At 38.3% G+C, this 21360-nt stretch overlaps 1 protein-coding gene across 5 annotated transcripts in view; it reads left to right on the forward strand.

Annotated features, from left to right (window-relative positions):
- Positions 1-21360, forward strand: part of Ccdc91 (coiled-coil domain containing 91) — a 228668-nt gene that overhangs the window by 90016 nt on the left and 117292 nt on the right. The window lies entirely within an intron of this gene.

Genomic DNA, 21360 nt, shown 5'->3' on the forward strand with positions numbered 1-21360 from the left:
AGGATTACAGGTGAAACTTACAGTGCATCATGGAAGTCCCTCTTTGTAATGCTAGAGATGAAACCTATCTACTCTCTTTATTCAATTCATACTTTTGTCTATCCAGGTTTCTACCCAGGTGATCACCACTACCATTACTTCTCCCTTGGAATACTGAAGAACCTTCTAACTTCTTTTTGCTTTTTTCATTCTACGCTACAGACCATTGCCCACGGCTCAGCCACTGAGGTCTGTGTAGCACTTACAGGTACTATGCACTTCCTGCCCTGAATCCTACACGAAAAGCCACGTTGTTAACATGATACCAAAGCCTGCTGTCTTCTATCCCTTCTTGTTTTTCGGTTGAATTTCTGTGTTTTGAGTTCCCCTCCTTCACCCACACAGTTGCTGTTTTTCCTTACATGTATAGTTCTAATGTCAGCTTTCCTTCAAGCCATTCCTGATAGTTCTGGCATCCTGCCCCCACCCACAATCTTATTTTCTGATGTTTTTCCTCTCTAGCATTTTTAAAGTTGTTTGAAGCTTGTTTGTTTGCCTGAATCCTTACCATAGTCTCCTTCATTAGCCTTCTAGCTTATGTACTTGCTCTTCTTCCAGAGCTTTTCTTTTTCTTTCTTCTTTTCTTTTTGCTGGTACTGGGTCTTGGGCTGGGATGGTCTCACTTAACTTTACCACTTAAGACAGATGCTGGCTCTCTAGCACTCGAACCACAGCTCCACCCCCAGCTTTTTGCTGTTTAGTCGGAGATAAGACTCAACAGCTTAACTGCCTGACCAGGCTTTGTGCCTCTGTCCTCAGATCTCAGCCTTGTGAGTAGCTGGGATTACAGATAGGACTGCTGGTTTCCTGTGTTTTTGTTAAAGCTAATAGTGTCCTTTAAAACATGTAAATTGGACAAGATCCCAATATGAATTCTCATCCCCATCTCAAAGTAACTTTAGCTTCCCAAGCTTCTTCAGTTAGTTCACCCCTAGCTACTTTAGTTATTAGTAAACAATAAATTCAGGTGAATTCAGTAGGTAGTGTTCCTTGGTTGTAAGAAGGCTTAATTGACCACTGTGACACATAAAATAAGACCTGGTGTACATGGCCAGTATTCCCCAGCCCTTTTTCTTTGACTTTTTACAAAAATTTGTCTATTTAGATCTCTCTGCTTAGAATATTTTCCCTTCAGGTGCTGGTGACTCACACCTGTAATTGTAGCTACTCGGGAGGCTGAGATCTGGGGATTCAGGTTTGAAGTTAGCCCTAGCAGGAAAGTCCATGAAACTCTTTAGCTCAAATTAATCACACACACACACACACACACACACACACACACACACACACACTCACTCAGAAGTGGTGCTGTGACTCAAGCAGTAGAGTACTAGCTATGAGCAAAAGGCTTAGTGACAGTGCCCAGGCCCTGAGTTCAAGTCCCAGGACTGGGTATGTACACAAAACAAAACCAGAAACAGCGAAGAACGGTGAGAACTCTGTCTTTTCCTTGTCCAGTGGGGACATTGTTTAGTGGATTTACCCCAGAAAATTTTAAGAAAATGTATTTTAATTTGACCTACTGTTTACTATCAATTAAAAACCTCCACGGTACTGGGAATGTGACCTAGTGGTAGAGTACTTGCCTCGCATGGGTTTGATTCCTCAGCACCGCATATATAGGAAAAGCCAGAAGTGGCCCTGTGGCTTAAGTGATAGAGTGCTAGCCTTGAGCAAAAAGAAGCCGGAGGCAGTGCCCAGGTTCTGAGTTCAAGGCCCAGGACTGGCAAAAACCCCAAAAGGAACCCCCCCCAAACAAAACAAAAATCCTCCAATATATTGAACTTATAGTACCTGGCCTAATATTTCTTAAAGAGAAGGGCTTCTTGGCTAATTTGGTCTTTTGTAGATCTTGTCGTGTTTCTAAATTATGGGAATTTTGGGCCGGGGGAATTAATAAACTCTTATGTAGGAAAAGGATGAGTAAAAGTGTAGATAACTAAGGGGGGGTAGTAATTTATATTTTCCAGGTTTATGCAGTACAGGACTATGTGTTAGATATTTTGGAGGTGTGTTTTTCAATACACCTTTAATTTGTGTCATACAGGCTTCACTTTGCAATAATTAGGCCTTATACCACAGAGATTCAGGCATGAATGAATAACTGTAGTATACCATCATAAATAACAATTTTTAAAAAATATTTCCTTAACCATTTAGCATTTATATTGATCGTCACTGGAAAACACCCAAAGTCAAAGTGTCAAAGTCTGTATGGTCTTTATGTTAGTTACTGTTCTAATACTAGCTGAATTTGATGGCTCACACTTTAATCCAGCTATTCAGGTAGCTGAGACCTGAAAGACTTCAATTCCAGGCCAGCCCAGGCAGAAAAATCTGAGATATTCCATCTCTAATTAACCAACACAAAGCTGGTTCTTGTTTCACTGCATGTTTGGGCATTTGATAGAACTAAGAAAAGGGATCACTCTTCTTGTGTTTTTGTGCTTTATGAAAACCTGTTGTAATTTGATAGATTCTTAGATTTGTAAATGGAAAATTCATACTAATCTCTAAATATAATCTTATTTATGTGTATGTCAGTCTTAAGGCTTGAACTCAGGGCCTTGGGCACTGTCCCTGAGATTTTGTGCTTAAGCGTAGTGCTCTACTACTTGAGCCACAGCTCTACTAGCTTTTTGCTGCTTAATTCAAGATAAGTGTCTCATAGACTTTTCTGCCTGGGCTAGCTTTGAACCATGATTCTCAGATTTCAGTCTGTAGGATAACAAGCAAGAACAACTGGGCTGGGGATATAGCCTAGCGGCAAGAGTGCCTGCCTCAGATACACGAGGCCCTAGGTTCGATTCCCCAGCACCACATATACAGAAAACGGCCAGAAGCGGCGCTGTGGCTCAAGTGGCAGAGTGCTAGCCTTGAGCGGGAAGAAGCCAGGGACAGTGCTCAGGCCCTGAGTCCAAGGCCCAGGACTGGCAAAAAAAAAAAAGAAAAAAAAAGAAAAAAAAAAGAAGAACAACTGGTTCCTAGCCATAAGTTGAATGTTAAATGTTGTGTTGTTTTTTTTCTTTATTCCAGGCTCTTCAAATACTTTTTAATTGAACTGTGTAGCTTCTGCTTAGAGCTCCTAGAAACTTATAGTTAACTTACTCCTAAAAATATTTTAAGGGCTTTTGTTTACATCATGTATATTGAAATGTACTTCATTTAGAAATCAGATTTCCTGTAATCTTACCCTGGCCTCCAGACTATAGGGCTTAAAGTGTTTTGAACCCCTCTCTAACATTGCAATTAGTTGTGTGCAAAATTCACATTAACAAACTTGAACACCTATACTCTCCCAGAAACTCTGTTTCTGGCAATGAAAACACAAACATATACATTAACATATACATTCTCCAGATGAATGAGCAAATGAATGCATACAAAACAATTGTCCTACAAACTGAAGTATAGGATTCCCAACTGAGTGGGAATCATTAATGATGAGACCAGAACACGATCAGATCTTTGCCAAATAGATGGGGAAGGGGAAATTATTGTAAAGGCAATGACATATGTAGAGTCTTGCAGTTAGGAAATAACGTGGTCTGCTTGAAAAACTACTATGTCAAGAGTTTCAGAAGTGAGAGTATCTGATTTTATGTCATTATGAGAATATAAGGGGAGAAAGCATTTTTATAGCTGTGTCTGAAATGGTTGCTGGAGACTATTTGAAGATGCTTGTAGCAGTTGAGTAGCAACATGCTTTCATTGTGGGAGGATTTTTTTTCACAGTTGATAAGGATGAGTTGAAAGAAGAGGTAGAGAGAGGTCTTTAGATCCTGCAGAGGTATTTGGGCATAAAATTTAAGGAATTCACTACCTGTTAGGACTAAAGAAGAGGAAGGTATTCAATATGACTTTGCTTTCAGATTTGTGTAAGACCTCAGGCCCTAAATTATCAACTTTCCCCATGTACTATTTTTTTAAGTATATGAATAAAAAAAGAACCATTATTTCTTTGATATTATAGCAAATGAATAATGAGATGGTCAGAGGAGGATACATAAATTAGTATATCCTCTCCTTCAGTCTGTCTTGAATGGTTAGCATTCTTTTGCTCCACAGTAGCATCCAGCCTAGGAAGTGGTCCCCTTCCACTGGGACCACTGCAGTGACTGTGCTGTGCTTCGCCCAGTGTCCATGCTGAATGCCACAGAAGTCATCACACCTAACCATTTCATCCTCATTTCTGTTTTTCTTAGGATTAAAACCAACCTTCCAAAGTGCTTTCACAAGCTTTAATTCTCCCTACTTGTAAAGTAGGAATAAGAGCAGCAGAAGCAACATTAGCACCAGTGATTCAAATTATTATGAGGATTGGATGAGTTTATGTCTGGAGAATGCTGGGCATATGGCAATGTATAAATCTTCATTCACATTATTTTTATTACTTGTTTAGGAGCTAATAGTCTGTAAGAGCCGTGAGGTTTGAGATGATGTCTTTATTTTGGTTTTGTGTAGCAGAGAATATACTAATATTAAAAGCACAATGCATAGTCATTTCATGAATGAATGTTATCTGGAAGCATGCTAATGAAATATTTAGAAGCTAATGCAAAGGCAGAATTGTACTATTTGTTGTAGTGTAATAGAATAAGAAAAGTTCCATTGTATTTTGTTGTGTCTATTATAAAATAACACCTTTTATCATTTGAAGAAAAGTATTAGCATGAAAATAATTAGTATTTGTAGACACAAAATGAAAACAAAAGAAACTTATCAATTTAAAATTACTAGGTACTTAATACGTGATTTGGGGATGTTGTTCTAAGCTGAGTACAGTGGCTCAAGTCCTTTCTGCTTGTGAGCCTGGGGCCAGCCTGGACAAATAGATCCTGAGACTCCTTCTCAACAGATATCTGGGCACAGTGGCTTGTGCCTTTCATCCCACTTATTGAAGAAGCATATACTAGGAGGATCATGGTTCAGGCATGCATGCCAGTACAAAATGGGACCCTGTCTTCAAAATAATAGGGGCATGAAAAGGCCACAGGCATAGCTCACTGGTAGAACTATCTATACCTACCAACTGTGTACCCCAAGTCCAAATCTAGTGTCTTTACAAAAGAAGAACAAACAAAACAAATAGCCACCACCAACAGCAAAGAAAAATTAAAAACAAATGATTGGGATGCATGATTTTTGTTGCAAATTTGTTCATATATTCATTCAACAAATATTTATTTACTTTCTAAAGTGCCAGCTACAACTGTTTTGGATCCTAAGGAAGGACAACAAAAAAGGACTTTTTAGGAGCTTCTGTTTTTGTGAAGAATGGCTCATTGCTAAACATAGCAGAAGATGATTACAACTCAAATGGTTGATGGACACAAGGGTATCAGAATCAGGGGTCAGGGCTATTGTATTGGAGAGGACTAAGGAATAGTTTTATTTTCAAGGTGACTTTTGAGTCAAAAGTCAGAGGTGCTGATGAGAAGACATTAGTCATAAGGAATAATTGGGGAAAGGTCTTTAAGGTTGAAATGTATAAAAAGATGATTCTTGTGGAATTACAATGAGTGCAAGCAGGGGATGCGTAGAATTTAATGATTGACTTTAGGGACTATCATTGTATTTTAATTTATGTGTTAAAGTATACATACTTGAAATATCATATAGCTGTAGCTGGAACTAGTACTAGTTTGTGAGCTTGCTAATATTTAGAACATTTCCTATACATCTTTTATTATTCAGATGAATTTAATATTTGAATCATTATAGTAATTTTCTTAGGCAATCTTAAATTTTCATTCTAGTCATAAAAACTATCATAACTAGTTGCCTGCCAGTGGCTCATGCCTGTGATGCTAAGTTACTAAGGAGGCTGATATCTTAGGATCATGGTTTAAAGCCAGCCCAGGCAAGAAAGTCCATGAGGCTCTTATCTCCAATTAACCACCAAAAGGCTGGAAGTGGAGCTTTGGCTCAAGTAATAGAGCACTAGCCTTGAGCAAAAATGCTCACAGATCCTGAGTTTAAGCCTCAGGACTGGCACAAAAACACATACATAAAATCACAACTAATATTCCTTTGAAGAAATGAAAAGTGATAAATGAAACAGATTTTAAAAAACAGAGTTCAAAGCTATAACCATTTATATACTTTCTCAAAGAATACTGGGGAGCAGAATCTTGCTACCTTACATTGTCATGTAGACAACTTGTATTTCTACTTCAGCTATTTGAAGCTAAAAGTGTTTTGTTTTCTGTGAGCTAAATATTTTTTTCTGTAGCTTTTTGATTACTTCCATGCAACTCATTTCTTCCCATGCCAGTTTTCAGTGTCTTCTGTGATTTAAAACATGGTCATAGAAAACTATAAACTAACAACAAGATTGGAATCAGTAAACGTACATGTAGAATTAATATAAGTCCAGCAGACAAGAAAGTGTTCAGGTGGTTATTTTCTAAACATGTATTAACAATGAGCTTTTATCCTCTGTCTGCTAACTAATAAACAGCAAGTGCAATGTGACATCTTGGTGATAGCTGGGTGATAGTTTTGTAAAATTTGTACTGATGAGGCCTTATAAAATTTAGGTGAAGTGCTTATACCTAACAGTAGCAACAGTGAAGCTACAGAGAGAGGCTAAAGCTTGTCTCTTTTTCTCATAATGATTGATGGACTGTTCATTTTATGAGAGAGGCATCACATTTTCCATGTGCCTAGCAAGACTTCCCCCCCCCGAAAGGTGTTAGATATGAAACAAACTTGTCCTTTTCTGAAATGCTTTTGTCTTAAAAAATTAGTATTTCTCAGCTACAGACGATTCTATTGAGAATACAGCTTAAAATATTTTGGTTTTTCAGTTAGTGGTTTGAAAGTAGAGGTAAATGATAAACTTCAGACTAATGAATATAAATGAGAAATGACGGAGCTTGGGATAAAATTATAATTCATTTACTTTCCAATAGCCTTATAAAAATTTGTCTTTCTTTGAAGAAGAAAAGTGAATTTTGTTATACCTGGACTATGCATATGGCCTTGAATGGAAAATCAAGAGTTTTTCCTGAAATAATACTGAAGAAAAAGCAAGTTAAAATGTGAATCAGTGGCCTGTTATTCAAAAAGTGATTTGAGTTCATTGTTGGACTTCAAGGGCCAATAATTTTTATGAACATACTACTAAAGGAAGGTGTTTGGGTTGGATTTTAAAGTCTTTGTCCTTTGGTTGACTTTCCTTCTCTTTATTCATTTTAGAGTACTTGTTTATAATATTGTGGCATGGATTTCATTCCCACTAAATTCTTCCTTTTGCATCCCTGGCACAGATATGAATATAAAAATTCAAAAACTTAAAGATCTATTCCATAAGCTAAATTGTTTTTCCATATGCCTTGAGCCCTCTTGCATATACTTGAATATATTATGTTTAATTTTTTATCTATGGGTTTATGTACAGTTGGCACAATTCATTTTTTCTAGTATTGAGGCTTGAACTCAGAGCCTAGGCATTGTCTTTTAGCTTTTTCACTTAATGTTGGCACTGTACCACTTAAATTACACATCCACTTTGGGCTTCTTGCTGGTTAATTGGAGTTGAGTCTCACAGACTTTCCTCCCTGGGATGGCTTCGAGCCATGATCCTCAGATCTCAGCCTCCTGAGTAGCTAGGGTTGCAGGTGTGAGCACCAGTGCCCAGCTATTTTTTTTTTTTTTTAATATGGGATGTGAATCAGTAAGGACAGAGAAAGCATATACAGTGCAAATTGTCAGACATTAGTAGGGACATCTTGCCTTGATAAATAGTGTTTAATAGAATGCTTCAGTGGCATATTCCTTTGGTTTTGAGCCATCTTGGAGAATATGACACAGGTAGTTGTGCTTCCAGAACTTACTAGGATTATGTGTATTTAGGTACTATTACTAATTGTACTTCAAAGTTGGATCCTTTCAAAGAAGGAAACAAAACAAAAATCACTCAGTCATGAGAGAAAGGATTTTTAGAAGAAATTATTATCATCAGTAGGGATAACATTGACTTTAGCTGTCTCCTCCTCCTCCTCCTCCTCCTCCTCCTCCTCCTCCTCCTCCTCCTCCTCCTCCTCCTCCTCCTTCTCTTCCCTCTCCCCGTCTCTCTCCCTCTCCTCCTCCTCCCCCTCCCCTTCCCCCTCCTCCTTTCTTCCATTAGCATCTGTTAGTTGGATGGGGATGAGGTGGCTCTATTTTGCCATGCCCAGATAAGCATATGATGTACCTTGGTTAAACTCAGCCCCTGTGTCTCTACTCTCCACTCCTCCCCTTCTTCTTTTCGCAAAGCCAGTCTCAATAAGCTTTACACATGTACAGAAAATATTTTGACTATATTCATTGTCCTCCACCCTCTCTGTTTGAACCCCCATCTCCCATTAATATATCTACCTAGACAGGACCTATTTTACATTTCTTATTCATTATATTTGTGTGTACTAATATCCAAAGGTGTTTCTACCATGGGCATGAACATATACATACAGTGCGGTAATCAGGTTGACCTGTTAGTTTAGTCTCTTGTTCTTCACTCCTACCATCCCCTGATATTCAAGACATAACTGAAATAAGAAAAATTCTCAAATAAAAGCTGGTGCTTCCCAATTAAGGATTTATGTTTGTGGTTCAGTTATATAGCCAAGTTTAAGGCCTATGTCAAATTTGTAATCATGTAGCTTCAGGATTCCCATAAAGGTCAGGAAATATTCTTTTCTTTTTTTTTTTTCAAATTTTTATTATCAAACTGATATACAGACAGGTTACAGTTTCATACGTTAGGCATTGGATACATTTCTTGTACTGTTTGTTATCCTGTCCCTCATAGCCCCCTCCCACCTCCCCCTTTCCCTTTCTTCCCCTGAGGTGTTCAGTTCACTTTCACCAAACAGTTTTGCAAGTATTGCTTTTGTAATTGTTTGTCTTTTTTTACCCTGTGTCTCTCAATTTTGGTATTCCCTTTCAATTTCCTACTTCTAATACCAGTATACACGGTTTCCAAAATACTCAGATAAGATTACAGAGATAGTATAGGTACAACCACTGGAAGGTGATACAAGAACATCATCAATAATAGAAGCTACAGATACAGATGGGATGTTGAAAGTAGTTACAACTGTGATATAACAATCATTTCCATAACATGGAGTTCATTTCACTTAGCATCATCTTATGTGTTCATAAGGGTATAGCTATTGGGCTCTTGTGATGCTCTGCTATGCCTTGCCTAAACCTGTACTAATTATTCCCAATAAGGGAGACCATAGAGTCCATGTTTCTTTGGGTCTGGCTCACTTCACTTAGTATAATTTTTTTCCAAGTCCTTCCATTTCCTTACAAATGGGGCAATGTCATTCTTTCTGATAGAGGCATAAAATTCCATTGTGTATATGTACCACATTTTCCTGATCCATTTGTCTACTGAGGGGCATCTGGGTTGGTTCCAGATTCTAGCTATGACAAATTGTGCTGCGATGAACATTGTTGTGCTGGTGGCATTACTGTGATTTTGTTTGTGGTCTTTTGGATAAATACCCAAAAGTGGGGCTGCTGGGTCATAGGGGAGTTCTATATTTAGCCTTCTGAGGAATGTCCATACTGCTTGCCAGAGTGGCTGAACCAGTTTATATTCTCACCAACAATGAAGTAGGGTTCCCTTTTGGCCACATCTCCTCCAACAACTGTTATTGTTAGTTTTCTTGATATATGACATTCTTACTGGGGTGAGATGGAATCTCAATGTTGTTTTGATTTTCATTTCTTTTATGGCCAGTGATGTAGAGCACTTTTTCATATGTCTCCTGGCCATTCTCATTTCCTCATCAGAGAAGTCTCTTTGCAAGTCTTTAGCCCACTTGATGAGGGGGCTATTGGTTCTTTGCGGTTTTGTTTTGGAAGAAGGTAATTTTTTTAGTTCTGCATATATTTTAGAGATGAGGCCTTTGTCCGTTGAAAGCCCGGTAAATATCTTCTCCCAGTCTGTGGGCTTTCTGTTTATCTTGCGAGCTATGTCCTTTGCCGTGCAGAAGCTCTGCAGTTTGATGCAGTCCCATTTGTCCAACCTTTCTTTGATTTGTAGCCTTTCTGGGTCATTGTTAAGGAAGTTCCGTCCTGTGCCAAGGAGCCCAAGTGTTTCTCCTACTCCTTCCTTTAGTGTTTTCAGGGTGTCTGTTTTGATTTTGAGGTCTTTAATCCATTTGGAATTGATTTTGGTGCAGGGTGATATATAAGGATCTAGTTTAAGTTTGTTGCATGTGTTGAGCCAGTTTTGCCAGCACCATTTGTTAAAGAGGCTATCTTTCTTCCAAGCTATTGTTTTAGCTCCTTTATCAAAGATTAAGTAGGCGTAGTTCTGTGGGTTCATTTCTGGGTCTTCAATTCTGTTCCATTGGTCTTCAGGCCTGTTCCAGTGCCAATACCAAGCTGTTTTTATTACTATAGCTTTATAATACAGCTTGAAGTTGGGTATTGTAATTCCTCCAGCACTGTTCTTTCTGCTTAGGATTGTTTTTGCTATTCTAGTCTTTTATTGTTCCATATGAATTTCTGGATTGCTTCCTCTATTTCATTAAAAAATGGTGTTGGGATATTAATGGGTATTGCATTGAATTTGTAGATAGCCTTTGGCAATATTGCCATTTTGATTATATTAATCCTCCCGATCCAGGAGCATGGGAGGTTTTTCCATTTCCTTAGTTCGGTCAGGAAATATTCTGAGACAAAGACAGTCGAATGTAGATTTTTTCTTTTCTTTTTTTACATGTACCTCATCTTGGTCATTTACAAAGCAATGAACTAATGAACAGGCTAAATATGACATATTAACCTGGAAGTCATGTTTGAGTACTATTTGAACCCCATGCTGTGGTTTCTGAGTTGTCAATAATCTCCAGGATAAATTCTGTGGATGTTCCTCATAGCCAACACAGCTGTCCTCCAGACAGAGGTTCATATGAGGAAAGAAGTTAGACCAGGCTAAAATTACAGGACAAAAGAGAAGCACAAGTACTGTACTCAGTGAAAAGGATGATGGCACTGTTGTTTTTGCCATAGCTCTTTTGGAAAATTATTTTTAAAGCTTCGTGGAAATAGCACAGTTTTTGAAACATGATCTCCCTTTTTCTTCGTAGCCCAGGACATTGGGGTGGTAATAGCCATAACAAGTTTGTCTGTTTTTGGAAGGGTCACTCTGTGTGCCACAGTTCTTCACTCAGATGTAAAGAGAGTTCACAGTTCTTTTTCAATATCAGCCCTTTCATTTGGAAAAGATTTAGAGTGGCTGTAATTATACCTTGAGGAAATCACAAACATAATATGCATAAGTAGACTATGTACATAATGAAAGTCAAGTACTCATAGAAGTAGAGGCAAACCATATTTGGAACTTAGTATGTTATTAGTGACCAGAAAAGAAGCCAACAAAAAGTCCACATAAGAAACAAGTAGTCCACGCAGACACAGGATAGCACACTAGCTTGAGTTAATCTCTCATTAGCATAGGCATACCTTGGACATTTTAAGAATGACTTTTATGCCTAGTTTTTGCAGCTTCCATTTGAAGAACGATATTGGAAACCTTAGAGAAAAATCAGAAAAGAGCCTTCTAAATACAACTATCAAGAACACATGACCTGAAGTATAGTAAACTTTATCTTGAACTGTAAGGTATTTTTAGAGAGGGTTTAAAAGATACTTGTATTCATTTACATTTTCTTTCACAGCAATAAGTTAACAAATGACAAAGGAAATTCAGTGTATTTGTCTTGATTTTTTATTCAGAAAGTAGATAAAGATGGTATGTCTTCTTGGGTGATTAATGTCAGAGTTGATCAATTTACTTTATGTCCTGTTTTTCCTTTCTAACTTGTCTAGGATGCCACTACTGTCCTCATTTTCTTCAGTTGGTCATATAAACTGTTCTATGTGTATTTCTGTGAAAGTCATCTTATTAAAGGCATCACGTTGATTATTCATGTCAGTCCAATGACCCACAGCATTGACAATACTTATCTAGTCCAAGTGTTCTGCCTGAATGCATGTCATAGCCTTTGATAAATATTTGATAGAACTTCACCAATAATCAAAAAAATGTGAATATGTTTTTTCTGTCTGTCCTCTCCTCCCCTACCTTCCCGTCTCTCTCTCTCCTCTTCTCCTTTTTCTTTTTGTTCTTTAAGAAAGGTTTTTTTCTAGATTCTGGTTTGCCTAATGAGGCAAGAAAATACAATTCAGCGAGAAGACATCTTATAAGTAGCTTATAGGAAATTGAATTTTCTTTTTTTTTTCTTTTTTTTTGCCAGTGCTGGGCTTGGACTCAGGGCCTGAGCACTGTCTCTGGCTTCTTTTTGCTCAAGGCTAGCATTCTGCCACTTGAGCCACAGCGCCACTTCTGGCCATTTTCTGTATATGTAGTGCTGGGGAATTGAACCCAGGGCTTCATGTATAGGAGTCAAGCACTCTTGCCACTAGGCCATATTCCCAGCCTGAACTTTTCTTTTTTTTTTTTTTTTTTGGCCAGTCCTGGGCCTTGGACTCAGGGCCTGAGCACTGTCCCTGGCTTTTTCCCGTTCAGGGCTAGCACTCCGCCACTTGAGCCACAGCGCCGCTTCTGGCCGTTTTCTGTATATGTGGTGCTGGGGAATCGAACCTAGGGCCTCGTGTATCCGAGGCAGGCACTCTTGCCACTAGGCTATATCCCCAGCCCCTGAACTTTTCTTTTAAACTGGTAAAAGCAGAAACAGTTGGGCCTCAAAGCAACGAAGCAAGCAAGCATATAGTAGCAACCCCTCTCTCCAAATAGAAGAAATGAGCCTGTAACCCAAGCAGGAAAATGGTGGGCATAGTTGTGCTCTTCCACAGTGCAGGGATTGGCTTGTGTATTGTTTACAGTGTAGACATTTAACTGTGAGGATGAGATTTGACTCTTAATTACTGATTAGACAGGGTACTAAGTATCAGTCATTCTCTTGTCCAATGTTTAACTGAAAATATTACTTAAATACTTGAGAACCATTTTGAGTAGAATTCTAATATAAAGCACTCACCTCCCCTCCTTTTCTTTTTTTGCTATGATTTGTTTCTGGATATTATATTAGCTTTGTTAATCATCTTGTGAGCACCAGTTCTTAACTGCTAACAAGAACAGTTTTACCATCCTGGTCTCTAGAGGACTCAGGATTTAAGAAGGAAAAACTACAAGCAATTATTTTTTCATTGTGTGTGTGTGTGTGTGTGTGTGTGTGTTGGTCAGTACTGGAACTTGAAGTGAAGGCCTTTTACTCTCTCTCTTGGCTTTTTTGCTCAAGGTTGATGTTTTACCACTTGATCCATTGCTCCCTTATTAGAGATAGAATCTTCTGGATATTCCTGCCCCAGCTGGTTGAACTGTGATCCTCAGAACTTAGTCTCTTGAGTAGCTAGAATTACAGGCGTGAGCCTTGCTATTTTTGTCTTATATATAGCACAGACATTTGTCATGCAGTTTTTATTTTTCTCATAAATGTTAATTGGCTTATTTGAGAGTAAATTTGAGCCACTTTGAGGGGGTAGATTAAAAAACAAAGAGAACACCTCTTCTTTCTTTCTTACCCTTTATCCCCTTCTCCAGGAAACACAAATAGATCATTTAATTTCTTAGTAATAAATGGAAAAAGTAAACAGGCAACTCCCAGTCACTCATTCCCTAATTCAAAAAGAACAGAATACTCCCACAGTGGACTTGGCTAGAATATTCTGTCCTCCTCTGCTCAGCCTGGTTCACTGTGAGCACAAAATAATTAATAATTGATGACAGAGAAGAAGAGAATCTGATTCATAGGAATGCTAATAAAAAACATGAAACATCCATATTCTTCTGCAAAATGTGATGTTTTAAAAGCATTCCTTAAGTTCTATTGGAACAAACTAGATTTACACGGTATATTTTCATACATATTGGGAATTTTTTTTACAATGGTTATGATGTGGTGAATTTTGTAGTTGTGGTTACGTTATCTCAAAGAAAACTTGTAAGGGTTTAATAGCAACTTTGAAATTTTGTTTTAGGCTAACATTTGGCAGGAGGAGACTAAGTCTATGGAAGATTGATTTTTCCCCCCCAAAGCTTGAAAATTTTGTTAAAATACTGATACTGGTGGTTAATTGGATGTAAGAATTTCTCAGATTTTTCTGTTCAGGCTGCCTTCAAACCTCCATCCTTCTGAGTAGCTTGGACTGCAGGTGTGAGCCTGTGGCCCTCAGCATTTTCCAATCTCTATTTAAGTATATTCTTCTTATGCAGAATCCTCGTGAAGTATCTCTGTTGGCTCAGGTTGCTGAGTTTTATTAAAATCTCCACATCAAGTAGATTTTCCAGGCCATTTGTCCTCAGTATAAAATGCTTAATGTTACTGTTTTCACAACTTATGACATAATGTCAGAGGAAATCACTGTTCTATTGGAGGGATGTCTTTAATGCCAAGAATCAGTCATAATGTTCTCCTTCATCAAATAACAACATACATGTGATATGTTTATTCTTCTTATGAATATTTTGACTGTGGTCAAACTCATGCTAATATATACTATTAGTCATCTAACATAAATAGTCTTTGTTTTCTTACAAATTCTTTATAAATATAACTAATAATATTCCATTGCAAGTGTGAGCCATCATGCCTGTAATCCTAGCTACTCAGGAGGCTGAGATCTGAGGATCATGGTTCAAAGCCAGCCTGGACAGACAAGTCTGCCCAATTAACCAGCAAATGCTATAAGTGGAAGTATGGCTCAAGTAGTAGAGCTCCAGCCTTGAGGGAAAAAAACAAGCAAAATCTTTCCATTCAAGTCCCTGCCCACCCCAGGATGAAGTACGTTTTTCAAAACCATCTTTTGATATACATCTAAGGTTTTTTCCAAATATGTTTATTAGTATATATTATTTGTATGAGGGACTTTGTGACATTTCCATACATAGAGTTTGGCAGAGGTGTGCCAAATCTGTACCCTGATCAAACTCATTTCCTTTGTGATTCTCTCTCAGCACTCCACCCACCTTCAGAGATTTCAACCATTGTCATCCCATTCACCTTCACCACTGGTTTTCCCCCTGCCAGCCGCTCTCTTAACAGAAATGGTATACGGGGTACATGTATAAGATGGAATATTACTCAACCACAAAGAAAATGAAACTATTCCATGTTGAGCATGATATGCCAAACCTGTTTTACATTGCTGTCATCCATTTTTGTCCAGTTTTTTGAATATATATTACACAAATTAATTTCACCATGTATTTCATACCTGCATATGTTATAGTCAGTTCAACCTCTTTTGTTCTCTTTCCCATCACCTCTACTTGCCTATTGTTCAGCAGCTTTCGGTGAGTTTCCTTATGCCATCTTCATACATGGATACAGAGTATTTAAAGATTACCCACTTTCAGTCATTCTCTTTCCCTCTCCTCCCTCTTCATCCCTCCAAACTGCTCCCCAATTATAATTATTTTCTCTCTATGTTTATATAGACATGTACCTTTTAGGGCTAGACTCCACAAATGAGTGAAAACATGTAATATTTGGCTTTTTGAGCTTATCTTGCTTAACATGATGATGTCTAGTTATGCCCATTTTCCTAAAAAAAAATCACTTATCATTTTTTTCCTTTATGCCCCCAAACAAGTGTCTGTGTTGCATTCCTGCCATTCATTTTTTTTAAAAGGCCTAAATTCCACATATGAGGGAGAACAAGTGATAAATATTTGCCTTTCTGAGTCTGGCGTTTTTTCACTTTCCGTGATGATCTTCAGTTCCACCACCCTCCTGCAGATGACATACTTGGGTTCTCCTTTCTGGAGGAGTAATTTGAAAGAGCAGAAAGGTCTCCCCTCTCTCGGAGCCTCCCGACAGGAGGAGAGAGCTGCTACCACCTTGACTTTGACCAAGTCAGACTCCTTTGATTTGTGACATATAGAACTGTAAAATAATAAATTCATGTGACATCACTAACATTATAATAAACTATTATGGCAGTAATTGACGACTGACTTTAGTTACTTCCTGAGCAATTTTGGCATTGTGCTGGGGAGGAAAGGCAGAGTTGATCTGAAAGAACAGAAGGACTCAAGGCTCGAGGAGAGGCAGTTCTGCAATGGATGCAGGGCACAAGAGGATTTTTTAAAAAGTTGATGTCCTTGTGGGATTGATTAGGGTAGAAAAAGTGATTATCAAGTGAGAGAGAGGCCGGGGAAGAGAATAATGTCCCTGGTAGTTGAGAGGATGAAGAGCCAGAAGACTAGTATGGGAGTCATGATTCCATAGGGCACAAACAGCGTATTACACTAGCAGCAGGGCATCTGGAATAAGCACACATGGTCTTAAGAGATATGATAAGTACACAGGCAAAAGCTTTCTGTTAGCTTCCATGTTATGAGAATGGTGGAAGTAATTGGGGGATTGAAGCACCACTGGAAATAAAACATTACGCTCAAGTGTGTAGACAGACACAGATTCATGAAAACCACAGGTCTTAATTTCACAGTCCTACTTGTGTTTAATTTGTTTGTTTTTAATGTGTGTATGTACTGGTCCTGGGGCTTGAACTTAGGGCATGGGCACTATCCTTGAGTTTATTTTTGTTTTGTTTTGTTTGTTTTTGCTCAAGGCTGTTGCTCTACTTCTTGAGCCACAGCTCCACTTCTGAGGTGTTGTTTTTTTTTGTGTGTGGCTAATTGAAGAATAAGAAAGAATATGAAGCCAAGGCTGGCTTTGAACCATGATCCTTAGATCTAAACCTCCTGAATAACTAGGATTATAGGCATGAGCTGGAAGAGCAGTGATATTCCTCTGAGGAGTCTGACTCTTTCAGCTTGACACATCAAAAAGTAGAAAATACAAGTTTTGTACAGGTTTTATGTAGTTAGGTGTGTGTGTATATGTGCATATGTGTTTGTATGACAGAGAAACAGATAAAGAGAACAGAGCAAAAGGAGGTGAAGCAAAAGAGAAAAGTAAGATATTGTAGGAACAAAGCAGATATAGAATGAGAATATAGACAGGAAATAGGTGGAGAGGAGAGAATGAGAAGATATACACATGTATAAATACATATTCATACAGATTTCTATTCTATTATATGCATATATATTTATACATATATATTGACACAGATATATTCCTCTAGTTCCCAAATGTAAAACAATGCAGCATATATTTGTGTGTGCACACACACATATATAGCCATACACGAGCTCATGTATATAGGGATGGGTGGGTATGGTGGAATGAGAACTCAAGATAGAGTTGTAGAGGGAAAATGTGCTGAGCACACATTTTCAACTTGCACCAGCCCTAGAATTCTGCTGTCATTGTCCTGCTGGTGGAGAACCGCAGAAAGACACTCACAGTGCTGCTGCACTTCCTACCAAGTGGGAACTGGATTCCCCACAATTCTACATCATTCATATAGCAGAGAAGAAAAAGACTAGGCCTTTTCAAATATATATTCTCTGCCACTTTCATAATTAACTAAACAATTCACTGATTTACTAGAAAATTTTGTCATAAAGCAGATCCTCAGAGAATTTTTGTCTTTTCCTATACAACTCTCCAGGAATGTGTGTTTTGAGGACCTTTGGGTGTATCAAGGCTCTTCTAGTCCTGTGAAGACAAGAGCATCTCTTTATTCATTGTCTTTCTGCATTATTCAGACATTGATTTCAGAATTGTTGACATGACTTTTCTGAGAGTGAGGTGTAATGCTTTTGCTGGTTTGCCAGCTACCATTGCCAGGTTAGCAAAAAGAAATAGGTTAGCATCTTAGAGGTGTCTTTTATATTTCATTCACAAATTAATCCTGCTAGTATTTTAATTTTATATCTAAAATTATCTAAAGTGATTATTGTTTTTATGTGTTGAAATCAATATATATTTCAAAAAAGGGGGAAGAAAGTACAGGGTGAAACTTCAGGGAAAGAATTATAGCAAAAAATCAATTATACTAAGAAATTGCTATTTATGTAAGAGTTGAGTTTAATGAGTTGTAAATCTTAAAAGAGTAAACTTAATTTGCAGTTAATAAAACCACATACTAATCTTTCATTTTTGGTGTCAATACTGGAACTCCCACTCCCACTTGGCTTTTCTTAAGGCTGGAGCTCTACCACTACACTTCTGGCTTATGTTGATTGGCTGAATGATAAATGTCTCCTGGTTTGTCTACTTGGGCTGGCTTCAAACCTCCGTCAGATCTCAACCTCCTGATTAGGATTATAGGTGTGAAGGTGTGAACCGCCAATACCTAGCAATTGTGTTTTTTCTTTTTCGTAACACTTCCTCAGTTTTCTCTTTTTCCTTGCATTTCAATGTAAGCAGCAAGGAGGTTTTATTTTATTTCTTGGTTAGGAATCACATCATCTAAATGGGGAGGCTTATCACCCTTACATGTTCTGCTTTCTACCACCATATAGAAAAATTTAGCACAATCGTGTTTGGAGACCTTGTCAGAAGCACCTGTGTTTAACTCTCAAGTTTTAAACTCAGGGCTTCTTGCTTGTAAGGAAAGCATTTTTATCACTTGAGCCCCATTTTTCCAGCCCTTTTGCTCTGACCATTCTTGAAATAAGGTTTTACTGTTTGCCTGGGCCAGTTTGGACTGCAGTCCTCTTGTTTGTACCTCTCGTAGTAGCTGGCATGACCACTGCTTTCAGCTTTTTCTGTTGAGGTAGTTTCTCAGAACTTTCTTTCCAAAATGAACTGGTCTTAAACTATGTTCTTTCTAGTGTTAGACTCCTGAGTAGGTAGGCTCACAGGCCTTGAGTCACTGTGTCTGCCTCCAGAAGCAGTGTTTATTATGACATTTCACACTCTATAAAGTGGTGGGTGACTTCGACTGTCCTCTTCCCTTCGTGCTGAATGTCAGTATTTTGTGTCTATCTTGAGACTTGAACTCAGGGCCTAGGTGCTATCTCTGAGCTAGAGTTAGTGCTCTACTGCTTGAGCTACAGCTTTACTTCTGACTTTTTGGAAGTTAATTGGAGATAAGAGTCTCACAGACTTTCCTGCTTTGGTTGGCTTTGAAGTGCTATCCTCAGATCTCATCCTCCTGAGTAGCTAGGATTATAGGTGTGAACCACCAGTACCCAGTCTCAGTATTGCTTTTATTGAATGTATTTTACCATTTTACCAGGTAGCTCTTCAAAGTAGTCTTCCCTCCCTCCCCTTGCATCTCAAAATTCTCCCAGTCTTTATCTGTTTTTTATATAATGCAAAGCCCTTTTCACATTTTCAGATATTTCTTAGAACAGCCCCTCTCTTCTGTTTTTTGTTTGTTTGTTTTGACTTGAACTAAAGGTCTTGTGCTGTCCCTTAGCTTTATGCTCAAATTTGGCACTCTCCAATTTGAGCCACAGCTGTACAGATTCTGGCTTTTTGCTGGCTAGGAGGTCATAAGAGTCCCACAGCCTTTTCTGCCCGGGCTGGCTTCTAACCACCAGGATCCTCAGATCAGGGCCTCCTTAGTAGATAGGATTACGGTGAGAGCTGCCTACCCCCTGTTCTGCTTTATCTTTTTCTTTCCTATTTTCTTATTTGCTTTGACTTAGTTATAAACTTTGTTCCTCTAGGCATCTTACCTTTAAAGATGTTGTTAGCACAGCTGAAGATAAACATCACACCTCTGGAGCCTGTGCTGAGTAGAGTCTCTTCCTATCCTTGGAGTAAATAATAACAAGACATGAAGTAGTCTGAAGAGTCATGTCACTGAAGTTCTGTCAGAGTTTACTTTCATAAGAGTCTACTCTTAGGCCCTGTAGAATTTGGCCTTTTTTTTTTTTTTTGTCAACAGCATGTATTGGATAGAGATGAGGTGCTAATGGAGAAATGACATTTGTAACAATAATAGCATTGTTGTAAATGTTTTCTTTAAATGAATTCCACATGAGTATTTCTTTCCAACTTGAGAGTGATGAATCTGGTGATTTGTTTATTCATTCCTCCTTTGTTAACTAATTAATTCCTTAAGATTTTGGTCTGAGATGTGGATGTGTGAGGTTGTCATGGCTGGCTTTTGTAAATTAGTTTGTAGAAAAGTGTGTTACTCATGCTGATATATGCAGATTGTGCATTTCTTTGTGTATCTCAACCTTTATCTTTTAGTGATTATTCCATGAGGACTTTGCCTCATTATCTTGTCTTTCTTTGATCAGGAGAATTTACTAGAGATATGGTTTGGATTTTTTTTTTTCTTTTTGCCAGTCCTGGGCCTTGAGACTCAAGGCCTAGGCTCTGTCCCTGACTTCTTTTTATTCAAGGTTAGCACTCTACCTCTTGAGCCACAGCGCCACTTGTGGCTTTTTCTGTTTATGTGGTGCTGAGGAATTGAATCCAGGGCTTCATGCATGCTAGGCAAGCACTCTACCACTAAGCCACATTCCCAGCCCCTGGTTTGGATTTTTCTTGCTGATAAAATTTCAGTGCCATTAATGGGACGAGGAAGAGGTTTAAATTAATCCTTTGAAATTTTGGATATCTTCAGCTAAGTGGACAACCTAACTGAGAGAATATGCTAGTACTTAGGACAGTTTACTATGCTAACCATCTCTATTTCTACTTGTAGTCTTCATACTTTTAGATAGATTTTAATGTACTTGTGTTACTTTTTTCCTTTAATATTTGGATGAAAGTAATTAGTCAGTGAGACTGAGCGGGAAGATTTTGAATATAGAGGGTAAAATCAGATGAAGTGGGACTATAAAGTAGGCATTCATTTAGTGAGAAAGATGTGTGTTAACTCCAGGATACTGACTTTCTTTTCAAGGACTAAAGCTCCTTCAATAAATCGCCCAGACTTGTTACAGCTGAAAATAGTAGGCAAATGAGAAAGGATGTGTTGTTTCCCTTCCCTTCCCTTCCCTTCCCTTCCCTTCCCTTCCCTTCCCTTCCCTCCCCTCCCCTTCCCTCCCCTCCCCTCCCCTCCCCTCCCCTCCCCTCCCCTCCCCTCCCCTCAAATTTCCTTTTCCACATTCTGGACATGTTTACCTATGTCTGCTCTAGTGTAGCTGATTTTGCTGTGAATGGGATGTCATCCCGTGGTTTCTCAGGGTGGTGAAGTGGTGTTGGAAACCTTTTTCAGTATGACAGGGTTAGCTAATTAGGTTCCAGGAAGTAAGCTATTGATAGTTTGATTCTTGGCCAAAGAATTTGGAATTAAGAATCAATCTTTTTTAATAGATAGAATATAATTGGACCATGAATTTCTTAACTTTTTCTATTTTTTTAAAGATGTGATAATTAATTCCAAGCATGTCATTTACATGTTGGCTTTTGACCATCTATGTAGGAGAGCATTCTGTTACCACTCACAGATTAATTTATTACA

Source organism: Perognathus longimembris, chromosome 1 (genome assembly GCF_023159225.1).
Source record: "Perognathus longimembris pacificus isolate PPM17 chromosome 1, ASM2315922v1, whole genome shotgun sequence".
Taxonomy (NCBI): Eukaryota; Metazoa; Chordata; class Mammalia; order Rodentia; family Heteromyidae; genus Perognathus; species Perognathus longimembris.